The 27,112-nt window shown below is 37.3% G+C and overlaps 1 protein-coding gene across 1 annotated transcript in view; it reads right to left on the bottom strand.

Moving 5' to 3' along the window:
* Positions 1 to 19,395, bottom strand: part of Sema3d (semaphorin 3D) — a 182,926-nt gene extending 163,531 nt beyond the window's left edge. Inside the window, exon 1 of the mRNA XM_021190341.2 lies at positions 18,884 to 19,395. The gene's annotated coding sequence lies outside the window, so the exon portion shown is untranslated. The remainder of the gene's footprint in view (positions 1 to 18,883) is intronic.
* Between the last annotated feature and the right edge of the window lie 7,717 nt (positions 19,396 to 27,112).

Here is a 27,112-nt window from a genome sequence, read left to right as displayed (position 1 = left end):
ATTTTGGCAGGGATAAAGAGTTGACAAAGATAGTATAGGTAGATGAATTACTATAAATTGTCTTCTTTCAATATAATTTACTGTAAAGCTGTTGTTTTTATTGACTATCCACAGATTTGTACATTTGTGAGAATGTGATTTAAGTTCAACTTGGATCATTTTTGTATAATAAAATTACCCTCAAGAAGTACGGTTTAGTCAAGGCCTCACTTGTAGATACGAAATCAAAACACAACTATGAATAAGAAGAAAGAGTGTGTTTCCCTATCATTTCAGCAGAGTTTTAAAAAGTTTATCTAAATTTTGGGGAGTTATTATTCCAGGAAGGATGGAATTTCCCTCTACAGGAAAATATCCACAACTGAAAGATATAATGCAATAAATAAGTACATAATTTCAAAGAAAAATAAGAGTGAACACCTGCTTCCTGGCGGGATTATGATGAGCACACTGGGAAATGCCTCTTTTGTTTCTATTATTAAATGTGATCACACCAAGAAAGAATGATGTCGTACAGAAGTGTTATCATTTTCTTTGTTCATGCCCAAATGAGAAATTAAAAGCAGCACCCTTTCAGATAAATTTATACCTCCCACAGACAAAGAGCTACAGAGAACAGACTGAGGCTACATTCTGCTAAGTTAAATGTGTTGTTTGTGAGTTTGTATGAGGCCATTTATTTGGAAGTAAAGGACAGCTATATTTAAATACTTTGAAAGTGTTCTGTATAATTTTTACCACACTCAACAGTAATAAGAGATCAACCAAAATGTAGTTCATTTGAAAAAAAAATGAACAAAAAGAAAGGAAAAAAATCCTACCTCTGTGATCATACAAACTACAAATTACTTCATTTTGGGAGAAGGGGTGGATTAACGCAGTTGATCATTGTCTCTAGACAACTTTATCCTTTCTACAGAGTATCCAAAGAAACATTCTATAATCAATACATAATAATAAATGATATGTAATTTCAAACCAGACTGTCTTTAGTTTAAGTTTCTTAAATGAAGAAATTTCTATAAAATTAAGAGGCAATAGCAACATAAATGAGAGTAAACTCACATATGACAGAAAAATAAAAGACAAGTTCACACTTGTTCATTTTGTAGAAGAATCTTCCTGAATGTCCTAAGTTATCCAAAGCATCATGACGGACACTTAAGATACTTATCGGGTGATAGAAACAGCCAACACTTACTTGCAAATCATAAGTCTAACCTTTGTGAGTCAGTGCCAGCGTCTGAAGAGAAGCCAGACTTGTGCCTGATGTCCTGGAGCTCACTTCATACTGGTGGCACAAACTAGAAATCAGACAATGTCAAAGGCCAAGTGTACAACGGGAAAAGATGACTGTAATCCTGCTTTGCTTTCCTGCTATTTCGTATAATTGAAAAATTATATTTTATCTGGTACAATAGATCCTGATTTTTTCACACCATAAATTTTCTTCCCTTAAATATTTATTTAACTCTCAAAAAATATCACTACCTTCTATCTATAATATAACCCATTAAACCTATAATGTGTAGTGGTATCTTATATATAAGTTATAGTATACATAATCATTTTTAAAAACATGTAATCATATATACTATACAGTATATTAACCATATGTTCCATAAAAATGTACATAGAGTTACATTAATTAGAAAACTACATATAATCAATGTCATGTACATTTAATTGTACTGTTTCGTTGTGATTGATCATAGCTAAATACAATTCATGAATGTAACATATGAAAGTTAATTTATGCTTCTGGAAGGTATCACTGACATGTGGGCCTTAGTTCAACCTCACATAGCTTCATACTTCAACACCTCCTACAAAACGCAACACCTTTCTAAGGTACATGTTGACATCACCAAGGAGGAAAATGTTTGCCTTTTCTAGAAGTAATGAGACTTCAGTTGAAATTTCTACCATGTCACTTCCTAATGTGCACCTCTGAGCACACTGCAGTCAGTGTGTCATAGCTGTGGATCCAAAACTGCTCAAGCCGGGGGCTATTCTGCTTTGAATTCTCAGCACTGATCTTAATATAGACAAGTTATCCATTCATGTTTAAGGAAGGAAGGAAGGGAGGGAGGAAGGGATGGTGTAGGAAGGAAGAATAGAGGGTGTTGAAAGGGAAGCAGAAGAAAGTCACATTTTCACATCCCCAGTCCTCTGTGAAATTACAAAATTGGAGTACACAGTTTCTAGGGAATTTTTTTTAAAAAAAATTATGAAATACAACAATTGCATTAATCAATTTAGGTGATTTTAAAATCATTATTCCTTAACTAGAAAGATTTCCTAATAGGTATGCTGAGATGGACAGATGACTAGACCTACATTCCAGTCATTTCCAGAGTTAGAACTTTAAAAAATGAACAAGAGAAATGCAAGCCTCCAGTGCTTGTTCTGACCAAGTTTAACAAAACATGCACCGTTGGAGGCGTTCCAAGGGTTGGGTGTACAGTTCATAAAATAACTTCTGGGGCTCTGTCTTCTGAGGACTAAGGAGTTGCCTGTGGCTTTCACAGTTCTGATTCTTTGCCTCTTTTGAGCTGCCTTGTCTACAGTAAAAACTGGTCAATGAGAAAGAAAGCAAAAGTGCGTCATTATAAAATGTCCAAGGTATACAAGCTTACTCATATGTAAGATACCAGTTGACTCTTTGGGAAAAAATTTTAATTAAAACTATACTGCTACCTAAGAGATTTGTCTTCTGAAGGTCTAAGACTTCTTGACTGTACCTCATCAAAACTAGAAAAAAAAAAAAAGAAATCTGAAGAATCCATATCATTTTTATATTTAAAAAAATGTACTTCACTGATGTTCTAGGTGATGCACACTCTTATTTTGACCTCTCACAATCTATGTGAATTTCTTTCATCTGAAATCATAAAACAATTAGAATTAACTTCTCTATGAAGTGTTAAAGGGAGTAAGGATGATACTGGAAATAAATCTCTGCTTTAAGACACATGCTTCTTAGAAACACTAAATTCCATACATAGTAGTTTAAAGTTGAAGTGGTTTAGTACACAGTGCTTAGGTGTGTGTCAAGGTCAAAGGTCAGGGTACATGTATTCTGGATTGGCACATTGAAAGAGGAGGGGAGGATTGAATTGATTTTTAAAAAGTAGGATGTCAACATCTGAAGATGGAAAAAATCGAACAAATTCCATTCATAACTGGTACTGTGAGCATTGTTGGACCAAAGATTTTGTTATGAGAACAAATTTGGCATTATTTTGCGAATTAAATAAAGGCTAGAGTCATTGGCTACTATTTCTCATCAAATGGTGTGCCAATGATGACAGAGCAAGGAAAGGAGTCATCAGGGCAATGAAGCAAACACAGGATTCCTCACATCACACCTACATGTTAGCTGGATATCTCATACCTTCCCTATCTGTTTTTATTCCTGGACTATAGATATACAACAAGAAATGTTACCTTGATCAATATCAATCTTTGCTTAATGACTCTGAAACTACCCAATAATCCCAAAATTAGCCTGGCAGGTCCTCTGAAAAATATGTGATGTTATCCTTTGAAAATGAATTCCCCTTCTAAATATTTCTCATTTCTTAAAAAACCTTTGGAAAGACAGTTCGTCAAGTTTCCACTGACAAGTACAATAAAGGATATATGAAATACCACAAAAAAAGAGCAAAATTATTGTTGAAGAAAATAACAGTAAAGACTGTGAAAAGTCATAAGGTGTCACATTTTTATCTGCTCACTTAAAATTACATATAATACATATAAGTCTGTTTGCATATACGTACATAGTTAAAATGAAATTTTCCTATATAATCTAACAATTCTCCTTCCTTTAGCCACAGACTGTCTAACCCTGTAAACCTGGACATAAAGTTTGAGAAGTCCACTTTAGGGATTTTGGTCAGGATTGTATAAAAAACTCCAAAACATTATAGGCTTTTGCTGTAGTGCCTGCTTACCTCCCAGATGTTGAAGGTTAAGTTCCTACTGCTGAAGTCATTTTGGACTTTGGTCCCTGGTCTAAAGGATCTGACCTAGGGTCCAGAGCACCAGAAGTAAATCTGACCTAAACAGTTTCTTCCTGAGAACTAGCATTCAAAGACTCAGAAGGTGCCATATAGAAATCCAAAAACGGGAAGTAACCAATAGTCTTTCCCAGCTATGATGTCTATGAATCACAATGAGTAACATGGCATGATAACTCCAAGGGTGCATTATTGTGGGATGTACATAAAAACAAGAGAAAAAAAAAAGGTAGTAAGTTTTAGAGAGAGCAAGGAGGGACATGGAAAGGGTTGGAGGAGGGAAGAGAAGAGTAAAACTAAACAGTCTTCGAACTGAATGCTTCAGTAGGTTTTGCTTATTGTCTGTTTTTCATGTAGCTCAGATTAGGCCCAAAATAGCTTTGTTAACAAGGCTGGGCTTTAGACATCCTGATCCTCTACCTCTACTGCAGTCATCTCTCATACATCAGACACCAGCAGGAAGCTACGGTTTCTTCTCTAGAGTCTCCACAACAACCTCCCTGGGTTGGATTAATTTTCTTGAACCATGCATAGAACCTAGGTCATACTTACAGTGACTGATGTAATGTAAAAGATGATACAAACCAAACACAAAGGAAGAAAATGCATGGGTTAGGTATCTTGAAAGGGTCACAGAACATGAACATTCTGACACCACCCACCCAGAACCTCCACGTGTTCTGTGATCCACATGTCTATTCCCTGTTCCCTGGACTTTGTGAAGACTTAATTGCAATTGGTACAATTGCTAACAGACAAGGTAGAGGGACTCAGCATGGTATGTATGTATCTTCTAGTCTCTCTTATCTCCATCCTTTCCCTGTTTCCTCTCTCCTTCTACCTTTTCCTCTCACACTCTCCCTCCTTCTCTCGATACTGTTTGCTTGCTTGTCAGTTGGTTGGTTTGTTTAAGGCAAGGACCTCTGTAGCCCAAGCAGGCATTAAATCTACTATATACCATGTATCAAAATTTGGCCTTGAACTCCTGGGTTTTTTTGCTGCTTTCTCCTGAGCATATATTAGAAATATAAACCACCATGCCCACCCCTGTGCCTTTTGATTCTTTTTTGATCTCTCTACACAGAATTCCTTTTTTCCAAGGTAGAATACTTACTGAATCAGGAGAGTCTTACAGCTACTATTAGACAAGGCAGGCCAGGAGTGCCTTTATATGCAGAAGGAGACAAGTTTCTATTGCTTGAGTTTGAAACGGAGTGTTAACTGTAAATATATACATTAAGGCTCAGTTTATATGTATCATAGCATCATAGTAACTAAAGGGCAATACTGAATATTCTTATGAGAAACGTGGTGATGGGACCTGTGTTATATTGAAAATATTTAAAAATAATCCACATCTACCCTATATTTTTTGCAAAACATTTTACTTTTGTGAAACAGTTTCATAAATTATTTATATAATTTATACTGGTAAAAACTCAAAAACAAAAGAGATAATTGTGAGAGTAGACTAGCTGGTACCAGCATAAAGAAAGGCACCCAAAGGTATTTTTTCATAACTATTCAGACCATTATTTAGTTTCACATTCACTTGTTTAGAAGCTCACATGGCCTTGAAGTTTAAATTTGGATAATATCACTGATTAACATATTTGCCACTCCTGTTTAGTTTTATACCAGAGAATTGCTAAACAAATGATGCAGTATAGGATAACGACCTGCTTTTCTTACTAAAGTCTTTACAAATCTAGAGGGATTTATCTCTGAGCTCTCTCCGATACTGCTTCTTGGCAGATGAGGACTTAACTTTCCTTAGGTAACTTGATTCCATACAGGAAGCATTGAGACTTCCAATAGAGTTCCCTAAATATATAGTAATAAAAAGAAAGCCTCAAGTACTCCATTCATAGCCAGACAGCTCAAGTAGTGGTAGTTCCGCACTGGTGTGTGGTCTAGAAACGATCTTGTGTCTGGGCATCTGACTGTTTGATTCTGGGATTATGTCCAGTTTCTCAAGTAAGTGAGCAGTGAATTAGATCATTTTGTTTCCCTTTCACTTTCTTATGAAGTGTACTAAAATAGGATATTTTGGAATGCTATCTTAGTAAGGCCATTTAAGAAAAGGTCCCAAGAACAATGCCTGACAAGAAGATGCACAGAAGTAGTAGTCACACCAGTGGATGAATTCTGGGAAAATCATGGGAATGAGAGCAGGAACACACTAGTGGGAAAGTGCCCATACATGGGCACGTTTTTAAAGTAGACTATTGAACAATTTGTATCTGCATTTGGGAAGGGAATGCTGCAACAAGGAAGTAGGCAGTGTTACAAGCCAAGCAATGGAAACGAAAATAGTGTAATGTTACAAAAACAGGATGGAAATTAAAATGGGGATGCTTTAGGACATTATGATTTTGATGGTTAGCGTCCATAAATAAGTGCTTCTTACATAACAACAAAGACATTTCCATTCCCATTGGAATATCCATATTCTACTGTCTATAGTGTGGTCTTCATACTTCTGAGCAAGGAAGAAGCAAGAGCATGGTCCGGAGGTGGAAAAAGAAGAAGGAAGAGGATCGGTTTTGCAATATTATTCTGTTATCCAACTGTATACTAGGATTAGCAACTACAGGATTGTATCTTGAATGATTTCATCAGATAAAGCAAGAAGGTAGCACATGATGTACAGGAAATGGAAATATATATAAATGTGTAATAGGCATAGCCTGTGTAAGATAAGTCAAGGTTACACAGGAATTATAATGTACCAAATAACATTTTGTTTGTCTGTACAACTTATTTCTGAAAAATTTACTAAGAGGTTATTATGATCTATTAACCAAAACAAATGGAGAAATAGACAAGTCATGTAACTATGAGATGACATAGCTAGAAAATGAACTCAGACTTTATTTTCTCATAACTCATCATCTAAACCATTGTACACTTTTTCCCAAGGCTTCAAAACCCAGTTCAACATTACACTAATCATAGACCCAAAATCTTTCACTTCCAAAACTAAATTTTTCCTTTAAAAAGAATAGTGTTAAGTACTAAAGACTAATCTCAGATGATGAGTTGAAAGTTTGTGGTGCTTTTGTGAAAGATTTGGGACCCAAAATAATCCAGCACGAGGGGAAAAATCTCTGGACATAGTCTCTTCATGACTCACAGTAGAGGATAAGGTAAAAGAAGGCAAAATTAAAGAATAGGCATAGAACTACTTTGCTGGGAGCTGAGCAATGTACTGATCTATAGATTTAACATTTTGAGCACCTTTATTTCTATATTTATTTAGCAGAATAATAGTAGTACGTTATCCTCTGAACCCATGACTAAGTAGCCTCAGGTTCCAGGATTGGCCTCACTAACAAAGCATTTATAAGTTCCTTCACATGGAGTGGACCTTAAATCTAATTGTTAAAAATGGTTGGTTAATCTCTCTACAGTTATGTTACTGGTGGGTGGCTGTATCTTGTACGTATGTTGTTATTTTAGATAACACTTCATAACGGGATTTGATTTCTGCTTACTTTCCTGCTCTTTTAGTTTATAGAGCACCTTCTAGCACTATAAACACTAGCCAGTACTGGTGAAGCTTTAAGTTGACTGTCAGGTAGATTTATCTATGTTCTGTGTCCTATGTATGTCATGTCTTCGGCAATAGGGTCTTACTATCTAGTTCTAGAGTATAATAAAAAACATTGTAAGTCATCAGCAATGTTTTGGAAGTCTATGGAACTGAATTTGGCTGAAGAGTCCAAAAGATGTAACCTATTTGCTGGATTTAATAGAGAAGTTTGACTTGATCCATAGTAGTGAATATCTACCTAAAGACACAAGCTATGGTTTTCATTTTATTCAATTAGTGACTCTCACACAGTGCCCAATATATTGCACACATTCACTCAATAAATATTTCTTAAAATAAAGATAAGAGTTCAAGACAGATGGGCTGCAAAAGTATAAGATACATGGGGAATATATGTGTGGGATAAACTTTGTGATGAAGTACTATATTATAAACTAAGTTTTGTGATGCACTTCATACTCAAATGGTCATAAAATGAAATAAAGAAAAGGCAGTAGATTACCAATGGACCACCTTCAGTATGAATAAGTGAGACTGTGAGTCTTTCATGCCCATGCTATGGGAAATCCTGACAAGATGATGGAGGGAGAATATAAAATAAGCCACCATTGTGTGCTTATCTAGAGGAGTCACTCTATCATTTTGGAACAAGTGAAAGGGGTAGAATTATCGTCTTTTTTTTTCTCTTTCATTTTTTTGAAATTATTTATTAGATATTTTCTTCATTTTCATTTCAAATGCTATCCTGAAAGTCCACTATATACTCCCCTGCCCTGCTCCCCTACCCACCCACTCCCACTTCTTGGCCCTGGCATTCCCCTGTATGGGGCATATAAAGTTTTCAGAATTATCTTCTGAAAAGGCGAATAAGTGTTAAGTGAAAATTACTTCTTCAGACAAGACGATTTTGAATATGAGTGGACATAGGTTCAGGGTCAGCATGGAAGGAGCCTTTAGATGAGGGCAGGGTTCATTGCTGGCAACAAAAGAAAACAAAAATCATTCCAAGTGGAAGCAGAAACAACTGCAGCAAAAGTTACATGTGGAAAATGTACAGGCATCCTTGGCTTAAGTGTCTGGCCAAAGAGGCTGACATTGGCTAGTGTTGTTTATTGACTTGGAAAATGTACAAGATTGTGTTTGCTCATCCTGATACTTATCTAAATGCACACATGTAAGTGGGCATTCTTTATAGATAGATAGATAGATAGATAGATAGATAGATAGATAGATAGATAGATAGATAGATAGATTACTTGTATACCAGACACTGATGGTAACTCAATATCCTTATTTCTTACAACTGGAAATAACAGAGGATTATAGTTATTCGAAAAGATCATTGTTGGTTGTCATGGCATCATGACTCTGTGATTCCTAACAACTAGGGGAGAGGAAACCTGAATGCAGTTGTTATTTTAATAACTCTGGAGTGAAAGCGAACAAGGTATGAAATAGCTATTCATTATAACTTCTGAAATATGAATAAAATTATGATTTCCTGAAATATGAAAAGAAGTGTGTTGATAGGAGTACAACTAAAGAAGGCTTTCAAGCAATCAGGATACACAGCCTAGGTGGAGGGTGGAGTAAGCAAACCCCGAGTGTGTTAGCCCAAGCTCTCTGAAAGTTTATTGAGTGCACATGTGTAAGCAGAACATTCCTTTTCTACGCAAGTTATTCCTGCCAAAATCCTGCCCTTTTTAAAACCTGAACAATGAATGTTCTCTGCCAAACCTCATCACAGAGAAGTCTAAGACAACAATCCCCACAGCTCTGCAAAATATGAATTGAGCCAAGAAAGGGAGATGTCATTTGCTCATCTGTATGTCTGCCATCGATGCAACAGCTACTTCACAGGTGATAACAGCCCTAACTTCAAACGGAACACAAGCTCTTTGATTTGAATTAAGTTGAAGATGGAAGTTGTGTGTGTTACAGTCTTTTATCGTGCATGCAGAGAGTTTTGCATGCAGAACCCTGTCTACTTTTGCTATTTACTGGCACGGAGTAGGTTGTAGATGGAAACGTAACAAAAGGCAAAGTTAGAAGGTCAAATGTCAAGAGAGGTAATATTTGAAATTATTGTTTTCATTTATAAGAATATTTTTAAAATAAAAATTGGGTTATAATTTAGTTCAGAAACCATCCATTGCTTCAGCATAAGTTGATAGGAGATAAGAGAAACAGCATAATGATTTATGCAAAATACAAATTAAACATGTCTCCATTATTGAAATTAAATAAACACTGAAGAAACTTTGATCAAAATATTATATTGTTTCATCCTCTTTTTGACGGAAGTAAATTATCATAGATCAGACCACTTTCCTTTGGTTGTTTTTTTGATACACAGTATCATGAGCCTAACTGGCCTTGAATTCACAATACAGCCAAGGTTAGCACTGACCTTCTAATCCTCCTGCCTACAGGTGCTATGTGCTAGGGTTCCAGACGTGATTACATTTTAAGAAAGTTTCTCTCTCTCTCTCTCTCTCTCTCTCTCTCTCTCTCTCTCTCTCTCTCTCTGGAAGTCCTGAATCTAAGACTCCACTGAGAGTCCAAAGCATATTAGTCTTTTGGATATCACTCTTTTTCACAAGTTTTATCATCCAAGGAATATGGTGGCTGTCACCAAATGTAGGTGCTTAGTCATCTACAACCAGTTCAACAGACTCTTTCCAAAAAGTTCTTGTGTATGACTCATGTAAACTAAAAACAGAAGTCAGGGGATGGGGAAAGAAATACTAAATTTTCAACAATTGCCTTAGTTGAAAGCAAGTTCAATAGAGACTGTAAAGCAAGCCATCACTAAACAATTCTGCATATAAGGTAACAGCCAGGAGCAAATGGGAAAACAGCAGAAAATAGAAAATGACAGCACTTGTGGCTCAACTGTAAAGAAAGCTTCTTAAAAATCAATGATCCAGGTTTGTGTTTGTTTGTTGTTATTCATTTGCTTGCTTAGTGATTCTAGCAGTTGAATTTATGGCCTCACACAAGCACTTTGTATTTTTGAAACAATGTCCTGTTAATACCTTGCCCAGGTCAGCCTCAAGATTTGCCCAGGTCAGCCTCAAGATTGACCAGCCTCCTCCCATGACCTCTCAACTGGCTGAGATTACAGGTATATGCCACCAAATGTATTTGAAAACACAGCCAATTCTTCAAAAGACACACATTAAAACAAAATGTAAACCAACAACAAAATAGTAAATGTATCAAATGTAGACAGAACATTGTGAGAAATAGTGAAATTTTATATATGAACCTCTTTCCTTAGAGAAAGAAATAAAGAAAAAAAGGAACACTTATATTTAGAGGTAAATGAATGAATGTGAACATGCATATAGATATGTGAAATGTATAATATTAATTTGTATGATTTGCAAATATATAAAAGCATATATATATAATGCACATATGTATTTTGAATAATAAATATAGTTGATGCAGTGGAAGGTGGCAGCCCTCTTTTTTGTCCCCTCTTCATTGTTATGAATACAAATACATCTTTGATTCTGGAAAGGTTTATGGAAAGGAAATCCCTAGGAATTCTTTAACATTAATATAATCATGCCGTAGATAATAATCTGTAAAGTATTTGACAAGGTGCATTCCCTGAAGTTGAAAGAAGAAAACCAAAAAATATAAATATTTATACAGTCACTTTGATAAGAATTTTGAATGGCTAAGCTTTATCTAGAATTAAAGACATCTGGCAGTGATGATAGATCTTAGCAATATCAGTAAGCAGCAGAGATACAGGGAGAAAACATGCCTTAAAACACATAAGATTAATTCATTGATTGCTAATATAAAGCATTATTTATATGACAAATTACAATAAAGTGAATCATAAGATTTTGGTAATTTGGCATTCAATATTGCTTTGAAAAGGAAGTAATTATAAGGATAGCTAATTCTCAGTATTTGTATTTATAATGATCAGATTTATTTATCTTTATTATTAACAAACTAGTGCCATTAATAGTGTCCCCTCAATTAGAGAAAGAAATCAAGTATTCAGTTACATGGTCTTGGAGCTTGAGAGATGGCTCAGTCATTTAGAGTACTTGATGCTCTTGCAGAAAACCCATATTTGATTTCCAGGACCCACGTAGTAGTTCCCAGCCATATGTAACTGTGGGTGTTTGGTGATTTCCCCTGACCTCCTTGGCACACACATATAACACCTGCATTGGCATACATACAGACAGAACTCTCATGCACATACATATAACATGAATAGCAAATGAATGAGCGCATGCATGAATGAATGACTAAATAAACAAAACTCTTAAACCTGTTGGTCAGAAAATGGTTCACCTTCAGTATGCCCTTTTAGTATATGCTATAATCATGATTCTATAGAATTTGAGATCATAGAAACACTCAGAAGGTAGAGCAGTTGCTCTACAACCCACCCACGTTTTCGGCATGCTCTACAGTGTACACTGGCTTTTCTTCATTTTGCTTTCTATCCCTTATCCATTTTAAATTGATGATTCTGAAACATTTCTGCAATGAAAATTGTGTAAACAAGAATTTTAGAAACTTTCTAAAACTATACATGTTATTTCAACAAGACAACCTGAATTAGTATAATTTTTCCTCATCTAGAAGTTATTATTACAATTACAGGAGAAATTGGAGCCCCAACTATCTTTGAAATAAATTATATTGCTCCCACATATAAAAGTGCTATCCTTAATAAGAATATTATTTCTTAAAAAATTTTAATGCCTCTTAGAACACATATTAGTTCCATAGATTATTTACTGTATATATGAGTAATAAATATTTCCTGGGAAAAACAATAATAATAAGTACCAAACTTCATAATACCTGAATTAAATACTTATAGACTATTTTTTATGATAGGGATAAAAAGAAAGAAAAACCTTAAGCTAGTTTTATACATGATATATGACATAAAATATAGATTGTGTAGATTTACTTTGAGATCAATCCATCCTTACACATGGATACAGCTGTGTCTTTTTAATATTTGAGAATTTCATACATGTGTACTCTATTTGTATTATTTCTACCTTTTCGCTTCCCTGTTCCAGCTCCCACTTTCTCTGTGCCATCTCACACACATGATTTAATTATTCTTAAACACGTATACACAAATGCCCACAGTCACATATACAACTCACTCAGTCACTTACTGCTGCTTGTAGGCCTATATGTTCAGGGGTGACGAATTGGGTTGGGTAACTCAACAGGGAACTTTCAAACTTTTGAGAAAACATACTCTCCTTTTCTCAGCAGTCAGTGATTACCTGTAGTTCTTCATCAATAAGTGGGGACACAGGAAATATCACCAGTCTATGTTGGCATGTCAGTTGTAGTGCCATCATGCAGGTCTTGTTTAGGCAACCATATTTTTGAGATTGTGTGAGAACAGCTTTCAAGGGACTGCTTTAAAATGAACTTAGTAGGATGCTCTTCTCTGAGTCCCATTTTTAATATTTCATACATGCTAAAGATAAATTTCTGACCTATGCTAATTCTCAGTTTTTATTATATTAAGTCCAGATTGAGAATCTTTACTGAGAAAGATTCTATTGTAGCTTCTATGCAGTATAGTTGAAGTTACATGTACTTAGTTTATTTACTTAAATGGCAGTTGGAAAGATCATCTGGATTAGCAGAGCACCATAATCCTTGCACTCTGTTCAATGTATTTAAGAGACTAAAGAGAAGGAACGGTGAAGTGTATGACTCAATTATGAAACAAAAAATATCAGTCTCCTAATGGTAAGTTATCAATGACATTTTCATATATATTAATACAACATTATTTACCACACAAGTAATTTTACTGTCTTTATTTTAAGAACCTGAATAATTTAGTGTTGTTTGTCTGTTTGGTGTATGTATATGCCTGTTCATGCAAATGTGTGTGCTTTATTGGCTTACTACATTAGGATTCATAGTTCCATTCAGATTAATTTTGATTAACTAAGATAACATTTCCACTTTCTTTTGATATGCCTGTGAAAATGTTACATGACATTAATTATTGAAATATTTGGTTTTAAAGTTAGTAGGCTAAATCTCTCCAGAACAAAGGATGTAAAAAGGAATTTGTTTCTCTTTTCCAAAGCAGAAGGTGACACAAAAGATGGTTCCTGTGGGAAGATTCAGGTTCATCCAGGTAAGACTTCCCGGGTCAATGAATCACTTCACACTTTGCTTTACTCATTCCTGCCAGATTAAGGCTTGTATGCATCTCTTATGGAGTGCTGCATTTGAGTGAACACACTGAATGCATTTACTAATAGAAGATTAGTAACCTGCTTGAAAAATCCCTGGTTAAAATGCTACAACTTAAGCATTTATGTGAAAATGCATGATCAAATAATGATAGTGACGGATCAGAATAATTAAAAAGAGCTTCACATTTTAATATATACATAATCTCTCTTTTATTACCAGAATTCAATATAACTTAAAAGTGTTGTGGCTGCTTATATTTTTTTATTTACAACAATTTTTTGTTTTGTTTTTTGTTTGTTTTTGTTTTTGTTTTTGTTTTTTGTTTTTTGTTTTTTTTTTTGAGACAGGGTTTCTCTATGTAGTCCTGGCTGTTCTGGAACTCACTTTGTAGACCAGGCTGGCTTCAAACTCAGAAATCTGCCTGCCTCTGCCTCTCAAGTGCTGGGATTAAAGGCATGTACCACTGTCGCCTGGCTTGTTTACAACAAATCTATTTTACTGAATTTTTTTCTAAGTATTTGGTTGATTACAATTTAAGCTAATATGTCCCCAGATTACAGTTTAAATTCTTCCTTGTTCTTGCAAAAATTGTTCTTGCAAAAAATCCAAGAATTTGGTAATTTTTGTAGTACAAAATAACTCTTTTATTATGTGCCCTTCCTATGTGATAATTATGCACCTTGTTATCACCAAACTCTTAGCTTCTAAACATTTTTTAATGTGAAAGTGTAATTTCAGATATGAGAAAATTTCTCCTTGCTATAATTCAGAAAATAAAGTCTGAACCTAGAGTCATTTAATATGTTATTTTGTGAATATTATAGATATTTAAAATATTATTAATAGATTAATTAGATTTCAATAGTTTGTGGTATATGCTCTGTACTGTATTAACTAAATGTATTAAAAGTTAAGAGAAGATAAATTATTACCCTTCAGATTCTTACAGTCTAGTCAGTAATTAGAAACATCCTATACAGAAAAACTATTGAATTATCTGACTATAATAGGAACAGAACTTCAAAAACACAAAGGTAAGGGAGGATTTGTCCACAGTTTCCTAGAGGAAGGGAAGTTTTAAAAACCCAAATTGTGATGTGTGTACAACCATGGTCACCAAATACTGCCAAGTATCAATCATCATGATTATTATTGCTCCATATTCCCTAAATTTGACTTCTTACTTTGTTTTCATCTCAAGGCTGGTGATATGGAAGAATCAAAGACCTTTAAACCTTACTTTGGAACTTTATGTAGCTCCGTGTATTTATAGTGATAATAAAATACTACCAAAACAGATCTTTTGCTACTCTTGTTTATTAAATAAAGTATTAAGTTAAATGTATTATTTCCAAAGACTGTGTCATTAAAGTATTAAGCCTTAAAATGGAGAAGCAAATTTTAGTCAACTTCTGTTTACCCCATGTCTTAGTCAGGGTTTCTATTCCTGCACAAACATATGACCAAGAAGCAAGTTGGGGAGGAAAGGGTTTATTTGGCTTACATTTCCACATTGCTGTTGATCACCAAAGGATGCAGGACTGGAACTCAAGCAGGTCAGAAAGTAGGAGCTGATGCAGAAGCCATGAAGGGATGTTCTTTACTGGCTTGCCTCTCCTGGCTTGCTCAGCCTGCTCTCTTATAGAACCCAAGACTACCAGCCCAGAGATGGCACCACCCACAAGGTGCTCTCCCCCCTTGATCACTAATTGAGAAAATGCCTTACAGCTGGATCTCATGGAGGCATTTCCCCAACTGAAGCTCCTTTCTCTGTGATAACTCCAGCTGTGTCAAGTTGACACAAAGCTAGCCAGTACACCCCAAAATAATGAAGGTGTTATAAACATGCTAAGATATGCTACTACTAGTACCGGAAAGAGTGGTCCATTGAAATAAGATAGTCCACATCCATAAGAATGTGACAGAACCTTAGCCCAGCGATTCTAAAGGAATGGCTAGGCCATGAAATGGTGCTAGTCCTAGAAGTTATCTACTGCGACACCTGGTAATTTCTGCAAACTCTATGACAGTTAATATGCCCTGTCCATGCAATGAGTCATATGAAAAGTAAAATCTAAATTAATTTTACTTCAAGTACAATTGGAGCATCTCCCTATATGAAAGAGAAGATAAGGAAATGGTGAAGCTTGCTGGTGACTCCTGTTCAAACCTATGGCAGAGAAACTTGCTTGGCCTTGTCATTGATAATACTCTGACACAAGCAGCCCTGCACACAAAGTAAAAGACCTATAACAACAACAACAACAACAACAACAACAACAACAACAAAATAATAATAATAATAATAATAATAATAATAATAATAATAATAATAATACAATCAGTATATCTCTGTGCAACTTTCCCCTCCAAAACGTACAACAAGCTCACTAAGTAAAATTTGCTTATGAAAGCAGTTCTGTACATGGGAAAGGAAAATGGCAGTAATTATTTTTCTATCATTCCACCTAGAATTTCTACTCATCTTAAATAGACATTCGCATTGACAGACATTTTTTCAGCAGACTTTTCCCTCAGAAAGCTGAATGAAGGTCCCTGGAGTTGAACCTTTATTCTTCTTTCTAAGGAGCAGGAGACCTTGTGAAGGTAACACAGTGGTGTCAAATATGAAGACTACCCTGTGTAGGTCATGGGACAGAGGAAACCTTCATAAAAATAGGTGTTCTCAACCTCAGACTTGCTGGTGGATGAGGATAGCTATTTTTTTTTTCATTTAATAGAACCATTGAAGCCATTGTAATTTCTAGAATATTCTGTGTGTGTATGTTTGGAATTTTACTCTTATAAACTTTATAGGTCTAGAGATGACTTATGCTGTCTTCAACTAATTTATTTAATGCTCTTGAAATATAAATGGTTGTTAATAGAGGCCTTCAAAAAGTTCCCTTACAGTCATGGGAAGCTATTATAGGTTCCTGAAAGAGATCGACCCACACCCTAGTAAATGACCCTGCAGCAGCCCTACCCCTTGCAACATATATTTGCCCACACAAATCAATACCATGTTGGCTCATTGTTGTTGCCTCTAAAATGAACAAAGTGGGGATTTAATATATACTCTTATCGATGTAATTTTTAAGAATTATGATTGGTTACAACTGACATAAAAGCCAAATGGAACAATACCTAATTTCTCCTTTTTAATCATCCAGAGAACACTTACACAATTCCAAGAGTATTAAAACACTATACAAAGCACAAGGACACAATGGGTGTTTGATAAATGTCACTTCCCTTCTCCAGCAATTTTCCATTTCATAAGTGGGTAAATTCCATGTGAAATTTTGGCAGTTTGAATCGGTACCATTTAATTATCTCTCAGCTCCCTCCTGAGCCTCGCCTTATCTCATCACATATCACTTCCTGGCCTTTCTTTTTAAGGGCCAAGGTCTGTTCCCATCTCCTGACCTGGACCATCACTTAGCCTGCCTGTCACTGGCCAGGACTCCAAAAACTACAGGAGGCTAAAGCAACTGATGGGTGTGGACAATCACTCCCAGTTTTGATCCTCCCTGCTCATCTTCTGGCTTTAGAAAAAGAGGGAGGGCTGAAGGCTTCCACAGAGTGATGACAGAAACCTCCCTCCCTTCCTTATCCTTCACATTTTTCTTTCCACATGCCAAAGACTCTGATTGCCCTTACTCCTGCAGTTGCCATGGGTTACACAAAAGCACTGGGGTAGGGGGCTCTTAACATCTCCTTTATGCACATGTAATCTTTTTTCTCCAGGTTGATTTCTCCATCTTCCCAATATTAAATATTAAAGAGTTCCACCCCCCACTCCCACCCCCCCCACACACACACACCCTGGAACTTGAGAGTTTAGGTCCTTTCCCATTCCTGGTATTTACTGTTCTTTTTCTGGTCCAAATAGGAGTTCCCGGTTAGAGAGGCATGTGATGTAAATGGTTTGGGTGGAGAAAGAGGAGTCCATGTAGGGATACTGCATTTTATTAGAGATTGACACTAAACGGTGAAAAGTTTGCCAATTTAATTCTGACATCCTTAATACCTAATGCCTGAGGTCAGCGTCGCCAGCTGCCAGGGCTATCTACAATTCAGTCCCCCACATTCCAGATAGCCTTGCCACAGCGCAGGGATGTCTCCTCCTCCTGTCAAGTCCCTCCCTCCTAGCACTGGGACTTAAGCAAAGCCATGGGGTTGAGCACAAGTCACCAAGAAAGGAATATCAGTTCCGAAAACAGCTCTTCTGAGGCTGCCAGGGCAGTTAGCTACGGTGAGCAAGAGGGACAGTCGACAGCGTCCTTGGGGTCAAGTGCCCAGTGGGGTTCATGTCTGGGGCCACAGAGGCTTCCCTAGCTCCTGAACACTTAAACACAACTTCACTTCACAGACAACAAGCTCCCAGAGGCTAGTGTCTGACTTCAAATCCTTCCACCCCACCTACCCACCCGCCCCAGCAAGAAGGATGCGCATTTCCATGCGAGCGCTAGTCGCGATTCCTTTGCAAGAAAAAAAAGGAACATCGTAACTCAATTTCCCACAACCAAAACAACAACTTCTCTCTCATCTACTGTGTCTCCAGCTTAAATAGAAAAGGGGCGAGCTGGGCGCAGTTGCACTTTGCTTAATTCACCCGGGACCTCCCCACCATCGCGGCTCCAAATGAACCTGTAATTGGGAGTCTGAAAGTATTTCCTTAAACTCCCTTGGCTATCCAAGCTAGGGAGGGGTCTAGAAAGCTGGCATCCAGGGACAGAACAGAGTTCTTGAGCAGGGCGCCCCAGGAAGCAAACTTTTGGCGGCTCAGGCTGGCGGGACTTCGAAATGAGATTCTGAAACACAGTGACAAGGTGGCACTGCGCCCCATTTGTCGCACAATCTCCGGAGCGGAGTTCATAGGATCTCCACCCCGGTCTCCGCATCCCGTGCGCTCTCCAGCGCCTTCTCAAACTTGGCAAAGGTCTCCAACACCCCAGTCTCTACGGATTATCACTTGGGATCCACCGTGACCCCCGCATCCCTGATTAACATTAAGTCGCTAGAGCACCCTCCCATGGAATAGCAGGTGATCCGAACACAGTCTTACCTTCCTGCAAGCAACTCTTGTCGCTTTTCTTTTCCTTAGGTCGCAGGCTCAGGAGAGAGGAAAGTACAGCCGGAGGAAGCCAAGAGGATGGCGACCGCCGGCACAGGCGCGAGTTCTTTGGAGCGGCAGTCCGGGCTGAACCACAGAACACTGGCGGCCCTGGCAGAGCAACGAGGCCGCGGCTACGGCCAGGCGGGGAGGCAGGGGGCGCTCCTGTCCCCTGAGCGCAGCGCCTCTCTCTCGGACAGCGACCCACCAGTTGGCGCTTAGGCCAGCGAGCGTGGTGAGGAAAGGCACGCTCCAAGCAGGAGGGCGGCTTTTAAGTTTGTGGTGTGACCGCAGCAGCTGTCCTGGGAGAGACTCCGTCTTTCTAAAAAGGGGATGCTCAAAACGCCAGGGATTACCTCTCCCTCCAATCTCCTCCCCCAGCTCCCGGCCCCTTCTGATGTGCTGGCAATCCCTCAGAGGGAGCAAACCTTCCCTGTCTTAGTCGCGCTGTCCAGGGTGGGTTTGGAGGTAGTTCCGGCCGGATCTATGAGTGTTTGGGGGAGGATGAGGTATCTGTCCATCAGTAAAAACAGCCTGTGACGTCTTCGTCTGGGCCTGGGTAATTTAGGAACCTGTGTATTCCCTTCATTTTCAAAAAGTACTCCAAGGACCTCAGGCAGGAGCAATTGCCATCTTAAAAATTCCAATTGCCTTGGAAGAGTACAGGTGTTTCTTTGTAAAACTTCTGTCTGCAGTTAGTGAGCCTGAAGGGTTGAGTAACAGGACCAGGAATTAGTCCTCCTCAGTGACTGACAACGCTGAAGGTCCAGGTGGAAGCATTGCAACATGGAGTCTTCACCCGGCCTGAGATGGGGGCGATCTCTCTCTCTCTCTCTCTCTCTCTCTCTCTCTCTCTCTCTCTCTCTCTCTCTCTCTCTCTCGCACACACACACACACACACGAAAAGAGAGAGAGAGAGAGAGAGAGAGAGAGAGAGAGAGAGAGAGAGAGAGAGAGAGATTTACAAACTTTAATCACACAGCAAGAATAATAAGAAGGAATAGGAGCACAAACTCCGGGCATATTTTGTGGAAAGTAATATTCCCCAGTTTGAAGGGGAGATACAAAGAAAATCCTGTATAAATAGCTTACTTTGATGAATTTCTCAAAATTCACAGGCTAACGTAGAGCCATCCATAAAGACAACGAAAGGACCTGTACAATTAAGTCTTGTAGATAGCATCGTGGCAAATTCTACTGCTAACCATAACCTAGGTTGCCACACAAAACTCTCTTGAATTGCTCCTGTAGAAACCAAACAGCCGGGTGTTCCTGAGTGTGTGATGGGTTTCAACATAGAAGCTTCAAGGTTCCCATGCAACCTTCGAAAATGACAGCGGATCTGTCCGGTAGTTGTGGGTGGTCAGAAGACAAGGATAAAATGATGGAAGAACTGAAGGGTGTGAAAGAAACACTTAATTCAGCCGCCTCCTTCCAGTCCAGAAAACAGGCAACCACAGACACTGAGTCACTTCACATTGTAGGTGGCTGTTGGTAGAGTCATCCTAATAAGGGGCTTAAGTTTCCTGACTCTGACCAAGTTTCTGTACTGGGTCCCATGCTGCCGATCTCCATAACTTTGATTTTGCCTGTCACCAACCAACCCCATAATTTTTCTCTTTGCACATAGGAAAACTGAAATCTTCACAGACCATCTCAACCCATAGTAACTTCTTCTTCAACTGTCCCTGTCAGTGTGCTGTTCCTTTCATAATTAACCATAACTTTAGTGTGTTTGGCATTAGCCTCTAGTTTTGCATTGTTTTATTTGCTTACATTATTAACTATTCATCAACAATTCAAACTACGTTTAAGTACCCAATACCTCTTTTTAACTCCCACAGCAGAGCTTTGTGCTTTTTCACAGGGAGGATTCATGGTGAATTCTCTACTTTAAAGAGTTGTTCATTAATTCTTGAATATTTTCTCAGTTTATTAGCTAGAATATGATGGTTAGCTAGAATTGCTGTTAACTCTTGATTTCCCCCCTTTACTCTAAATCATGCAGTTTAGTACCCTTACAATAAGGATACACTAAGGACACTTCCTCATTGCCACCATTTCAACTTTCCACAAAGCCCCTACAGCATTAATCATTCCCTCCTGTTTTCCTAAAGCACTTTGATTTCAGTATTATTAGAAACCCTTTTCATGTTATATCATAATTAGTTAGGCATGTGCCTGCACGCAATACAACATGCTGGTTGTTTGTGTGTTTATTTCCCTAGACCCTAATATGATGCTCAGAAATTAGCACTGAACTGTTTAAAGTACCCTCACTCCAAATTTAGGCTGAATTTGCTGGAGCCTTCTGCATGCACCATGAGAAAAGAACATCTGGGACGTGGGTTCCGTGCTTTCTTTCCTTTTAATTACTCTGAGCATGAAGCCGGCAGAATCAACTGCACAGTCCCAAATTATGATGAATGGTCTCAGCTGTGTCTGTAGTGTACTGAGATTCGGAGTTCTTAACTAGAATGTCCTAAATGTGATAGGTGTTCAGCAATCTGTGGGTGTGGATACATTGATGTAAACAGTGTTTTAGATGGAAATACTCAATTGCTGACCTTTTCCCACTGGAATGTTTGTTAACTGTACTGTATCCCACTAGGGTGGCTTTCAAAACTCCAGGACGCTGAGATTATTGTCATCAAAAGAAACTGGTTTCTTGTCCTATGGAACTATACACTATCTGAATTCTTGCAGTGACACTTAGAATAGGGGGAGTCACATTGTTTTGCTAAAATCTAAGGTTCATTGTGCAGTTTAAGTTGTGCCTGGGGATTACTATTTAGGATAAACAAGCAATTCTTAGTTAGAATGGAAAAATATACATCATCATTTAGAAGTATCTAATTGCCTCTAGTGTGTATGCTTCAGACTGGGGGAAAAATGTTGGGTAGAGAAAATACATATTTTTCAAGTATTTAAAAAAAAACTGTTTAAGTAAATTGCATATGGCGAATCCTGCTGCACAGAGACATGCAGAAGATAATTACTGGGTTCAGAACTTCAGCCTAACTGGATCTCATAGTTGGGAAGTGTTCTCAGGACAAGCTACTAGACTGTGACTCTTCTCATGAAATCTACTGTCTTATTTCCCTGTAGCAAAGTTCCCCAAACAAATAGAACTTCAGTGATTTTTTGAAAGAAAAGGGAATGGAAAAGATGTTGAAAAATTTATGCCAGAGACAAAAAAAAAAAAAAAAAAAGTAAAAACAAGTGTAAAAACTTGTTCTAGCATGAGCACACATAAAAATTACAACAAACACTGCTTTAGGGATGTTCTTTTGCATATTAACACATCAGTACAGAAAGATAAGCCTGAAACTGGGGCATATGATAATCCATATTTAATTAGAATAAGTGATACCATGAGTTTAAAGTGGCTTACATACTTTATCTTCTATAAGGAATTTCTCCTTATAAGCATTCAGAACCCCCCCATACATTATTTCATTTAATCATAAAAATTCACTCATTTTTAGTTTATTATATTTTTTACTGCATCAAACCACTAGGTATACTTAGCTAGTGGTTGAAAATAGCATATCTAACTTTTATCTTTTACATATTAATTATGGGAGAACACAACTGCTTCCCATTATGAGATATGGACAGTAGATAATTTATGATTACTCAATTGGAATGCAGTGATATCTGAACCTCATGTTAAGTCTTCACTCTGAGCTTTTTTTGTACTATGAATAATCACACACTTTCACAGTAGGAGCAACCTCAAAGACCGCCTAGTGAGAAATCATCCAATGAGGAGACCAGAGCCAAGGGAGAGGGAATGAATGCTCAACTCTCTCAGGTTCCTGCCCTGATACCCTGTCTGGAATGTTGCACTATACTATAGAGTCTTTAAAAAAAAATAATCAGCTATTTTTCAAGACTTTCCAAGCCAGCATCTTAGGGTTATATTTACTTAGCTGGGCTGGGGTGTGGTGAATAATTAAATTCAACAGGAATGTGTTTCAAAATAAAAATAAAAACACAGCCCAACCCCTTTGGCACAAATCCTGAGACCTCAGAAAAGAAAAACCTCCTTGACTTTGAAATTTACTAGAAGTTGAAAAGGTTTCCATACTTGACATGGGAGTCCACATGGATGCTGCTGAAAGAGGCATTTTGAAGTTAGATAAATGATTCTTTGTTTTCATTTGCAACAATATACTTTTATCAATAAACAATCCCCAAGGAAGGAGTTTAAGGAAAAATAATTTCTCCATATAAGACTTGCAAGAATCACCTTTGTGTTACCTCCTCCCAACCTCCCTTCCTCCTTGCAGTCTATGTGAGGTAGTGGATTCTTTTAGGGCAGTGGTGAAGATGGTCCTGTAAGATAGCTAAAACAAGTAATCCTCGTTTGAACAAGGGTGATAAAATGAAGAAAAATATGCCCTCTTGTGGCTTATTTGTTCTGGTTCAAAACTAATCGACAAAGCTCTGTTATTTCCCCAAACCCAAACATACCTATGTCCCAAGTGGCATGAAACTATTCCTTTGTGCGTTAACTGGCAAGCACAGGTCGGCGAAGAGAGCAGGCAGACATTCCACAGCTTCTGCTTTGTTTAAGGTCATAAGCAGCTGCTCAACCACAAAGAAGTCACTCCTGACGAAAACATGGGATGATTTTCCAAAATAACCCACAGATTCGTCCAGCTATGATCGAAATGCCTTCTACATAAGTGTATTAGATAGAATTTCTCTCTTTAAAATAGTGAAGTTTTTTTTGGACAGAGTTGAACCATCAGTTTCCACAAATAGGAGAAAATTCATGATTTCCTCAGGGCTGTGTCTGTGCCTCTACTTATTCTTTGCCTCAGAAACCATGCTTATTTTTCCATTAAAATTGTACAATATATAATAGAGCAAATATGAGAAGAATGACTTTCATTCTGTCTTGTTTCCTTTTCTTTTCCTATTAGGTTACTCCAAAATAAGGATGTAGCAAGTATGTTACATTCTCGGATTCGAGAGTATAATTAGTTTTATAATATCACACAAAAATTTCGCATTCTGTTTGAAAAACAAAACACACAGTTTAATGAACAAATGGTGCCCGTGTTAGTCAGTCATTGTTTACTTTAACAAAATACCTGAGATAAGAGAACTCGTTGTCTCCCAGATTGGGAGGCTTCAGCCTGTGATTAATTGCCTCTTCTGCTCTGGTGCCTGTGAACAGGAAGCACGTGTTTCAGGAATGTGTGATGGAACCAAAGCAGGGGCTTATTTATTTGCTTCTTAAAACGAATTGTATCCCTGTGTGTTTAATATATTATTAAATTATCACTGTTTTTCAGAAACCTTGCAATTTCATTGTCTAGTCGCTACCACTAGCTGAGTAGGGATTGAAAAAGAGAGAGGGTTGGGAGGAGATGCCAGAGTCTCGAGATCCCCTCAAGGACATGGCCCCATGTGCCGAAAGGCTTTACACAATTCTGTGTTTTTTAAAGACCTCACTGCCTCCCATATGCTCAGGGACTGAGTAGTGAGTCCTTAGCACAGGAGCCTTTAGGGCAATATTCAAGAACCATGCGCCACTAAAGCTTCAGCAGTTGAAAAGAATACACTGTAAGCAAACTGACACTGAGTAATATAGTAACAGGAGAGATATCAGAGGTACAGACTGGGCCAGGTTGTCAAATCCCTAGTACGATCTACAATAGTAGCTATCATTATCAACAGGATCTACAATAGTAGCTATTATTATCAACAGGGTTATTGTATCTATATTCAAGCAACTGAAGTAATTGAGAATCTCATCATTTGACTGGATCTGCTTTGTGCAATCATGGGTCAGTGATATTTCTTCTATCTTGTCTCATTAAACTGGTATACAGTAAATAGAATTGCCAATTTCAAATAACGTTAGTAAAATAGGTATTTTTATTTACTGAATAATAATAATAATGAATCATTATAATACTGTCTATGAATCATATTCTCCTTTAAATAGACACTTTACTAAGATAATTGTTCTCTGACCTAAATTGTTACTTTCCAAATTTTGCTTTTGACCCTGTCAGAGAAACATGTATACTAAATGCCTATCATAATCCATACAGTGAAAAACTTGTCTCTAACTTTATTATATTCTCACTTCTTAGGAGAGGATACAGTTGCTAAGGAAAGAAGACGACTCCAAAGGTGGGCAAAAATCGTGTTAAGGAAGATACAGCACAGGGATGAGGGGCTAGCTCAGAGGGTAAAGTAAGAGCTTGCCAGCAAACCTCATGATTTGTATCCAATCCCTTGGACTCATGTGGTGGGAGAGATGAATCGATTCCAACAAGCTGTGCTCTGACCTCCACATGTGTACAGCCCTGCCAAATAAATAAAGTAAAATGCAAACAAAATTTTAAGAAGATGATATAAAATTATGGAGCTATGCAGTTTTCTCTGACATCACTAACTTTTGCCATTTGTGTCTATAGTGTTTAAATTAAAATTCACAAAAACTTTGAAACTTGATTTCCTAATTTCTCTTTCTCCTGTAATACTAAAGGAGATGGACAAATCTTAAATCCCAAGAGAGTGTCCAGATAAAGTGCTCACTGGATTGCTCTGAAACTACAGGGTAGAGGGAAGCGACAGACTCCTGTAAGTTGTCCTTAGACCTTCAGACACCTGCTACCGCCAGAATAGTAAATGAATATATAAAAGGTAACTACTTAACCTTACTTCAGCCCTGTTATTTTAAAAAGTAAATCTCTATGAAGTATTTCTTTCATTTCAACTTGTGTTATCTTTAAAAATCCATTGTAGTCACAACATATGCAGGGCATATTATTATTTCAAATAAGTGTGGGGTACGTAACTAATTAAATATAAGTTTGCTTTACATGATATTTGTGAACTTAAGGCTAAGGCATTTGTATTATTATCCTACCAGAACAACATTATATCACAAACTCTATATATATATGTATGTGTGTGTATATATATATATATATATATATATATATATATATATGTGTGTGTGTGTGTGTGTAGTTCACTGATAGAATAGTGCTCAACTCTCCCAATCCTAATGGATTTTCTTCCTTTTTGGTATTGAATAGATGCCTTTCCTACTTAGAGTTAGTTGCTCAGGTAGTTCATATAGAGTGTCATATTTTTACTGTATCTTAAAATGCCAGCATTCTAAAAGCATTATACCTCTTTGCCCTTTAACCTACTTTACATTTTTGTTACCAGGATTTCCCATATAATTTCTTTGTTGTTTTTCTGGTATACATCTGTTCCTTTATTCCTAGTCTAGCAGAATCACAGTGATTTAGGTTTGTTTCAGTCATTCAAAATAAAATTGAACTTTACTGTGAGCCAATTTTAAAATGTTTATCTTTTAATAGGTGTCTTAAGTACATTACAGTTAATATGACTGATGTAGCTGACAAACTTCAGCCATTCATGTGTTCTGTCTGTATATATAATGTTACAGTACAGCCATATTTTTCCTATTCAAGCTTATTTTCTTTAGTTTTTCCCTTGACACTTTTTACATTTTTGAAGTTGGGAAGTTTGAGTGGGGATGATTTTGCAAGAGCTCAATGTACCTCATCGCATAAAAACAAGAAAAAAGCAAGCAAGCACATGCAGAAGAGAATAGAGACTGGAGAATAGAGTGGAGGTACCTCATTTACATAACCAGTTCTCACATCTAATCCAGCCATTAAAGAAGACTGATAGTCAGTGTTGTACAGCAGTTAATGCACAACCCATAACTAGTCAAAGAACAAACGTTTGTGCAGTGCTAAACCCTAAACAGGACATTTACATCACATTCTCTTCTCCAAGGCTCAGGAACCATCTCAAAAAAAAAAAAAAAAAAAAAAAAAAAAAAGATTGTAACAACTGGAGAGTTGCTAGGAACAGTCTAAAACAGTATTTGCTGGACATGACAAGCTCTCTAAAATCAGGAACTCATAGCAGCTGTCATTGCCCACACACGCGCTGTACAAGATCAAGACAATTAACACTTTAGCATAAGGAGTCAGAGGATTCATGAGTCCTCATCATTAGCTGAGGATGTACTGACAGATGGCAGCTTTGGGAGAGCAAGCGACTTGAAGGATGAGGTCATTGACAGATCAACTATGTTCCAAATTCTCATGGGTAGATGAGAATCATGAATTAGCTTCGAGGTGGGGGCATGTGGGAGAATATTGAAGG

Source organism: Mus pahari, chromosome 2 (genome assembly GCF_900095145.1).
Source record: "Mus pahari chromosome 2, PAHARI_EIJ_v1.1, whole genome shotgun sequence".
Lineage (NCBI taxonomy): Eukaryota > Metazoa > Chordata > Mammalia > Rodentia > Muridae > Mus > Mus pahari.
This window is presented reverse-complemented; position numbering and strand designations above follow the sequence as displayed.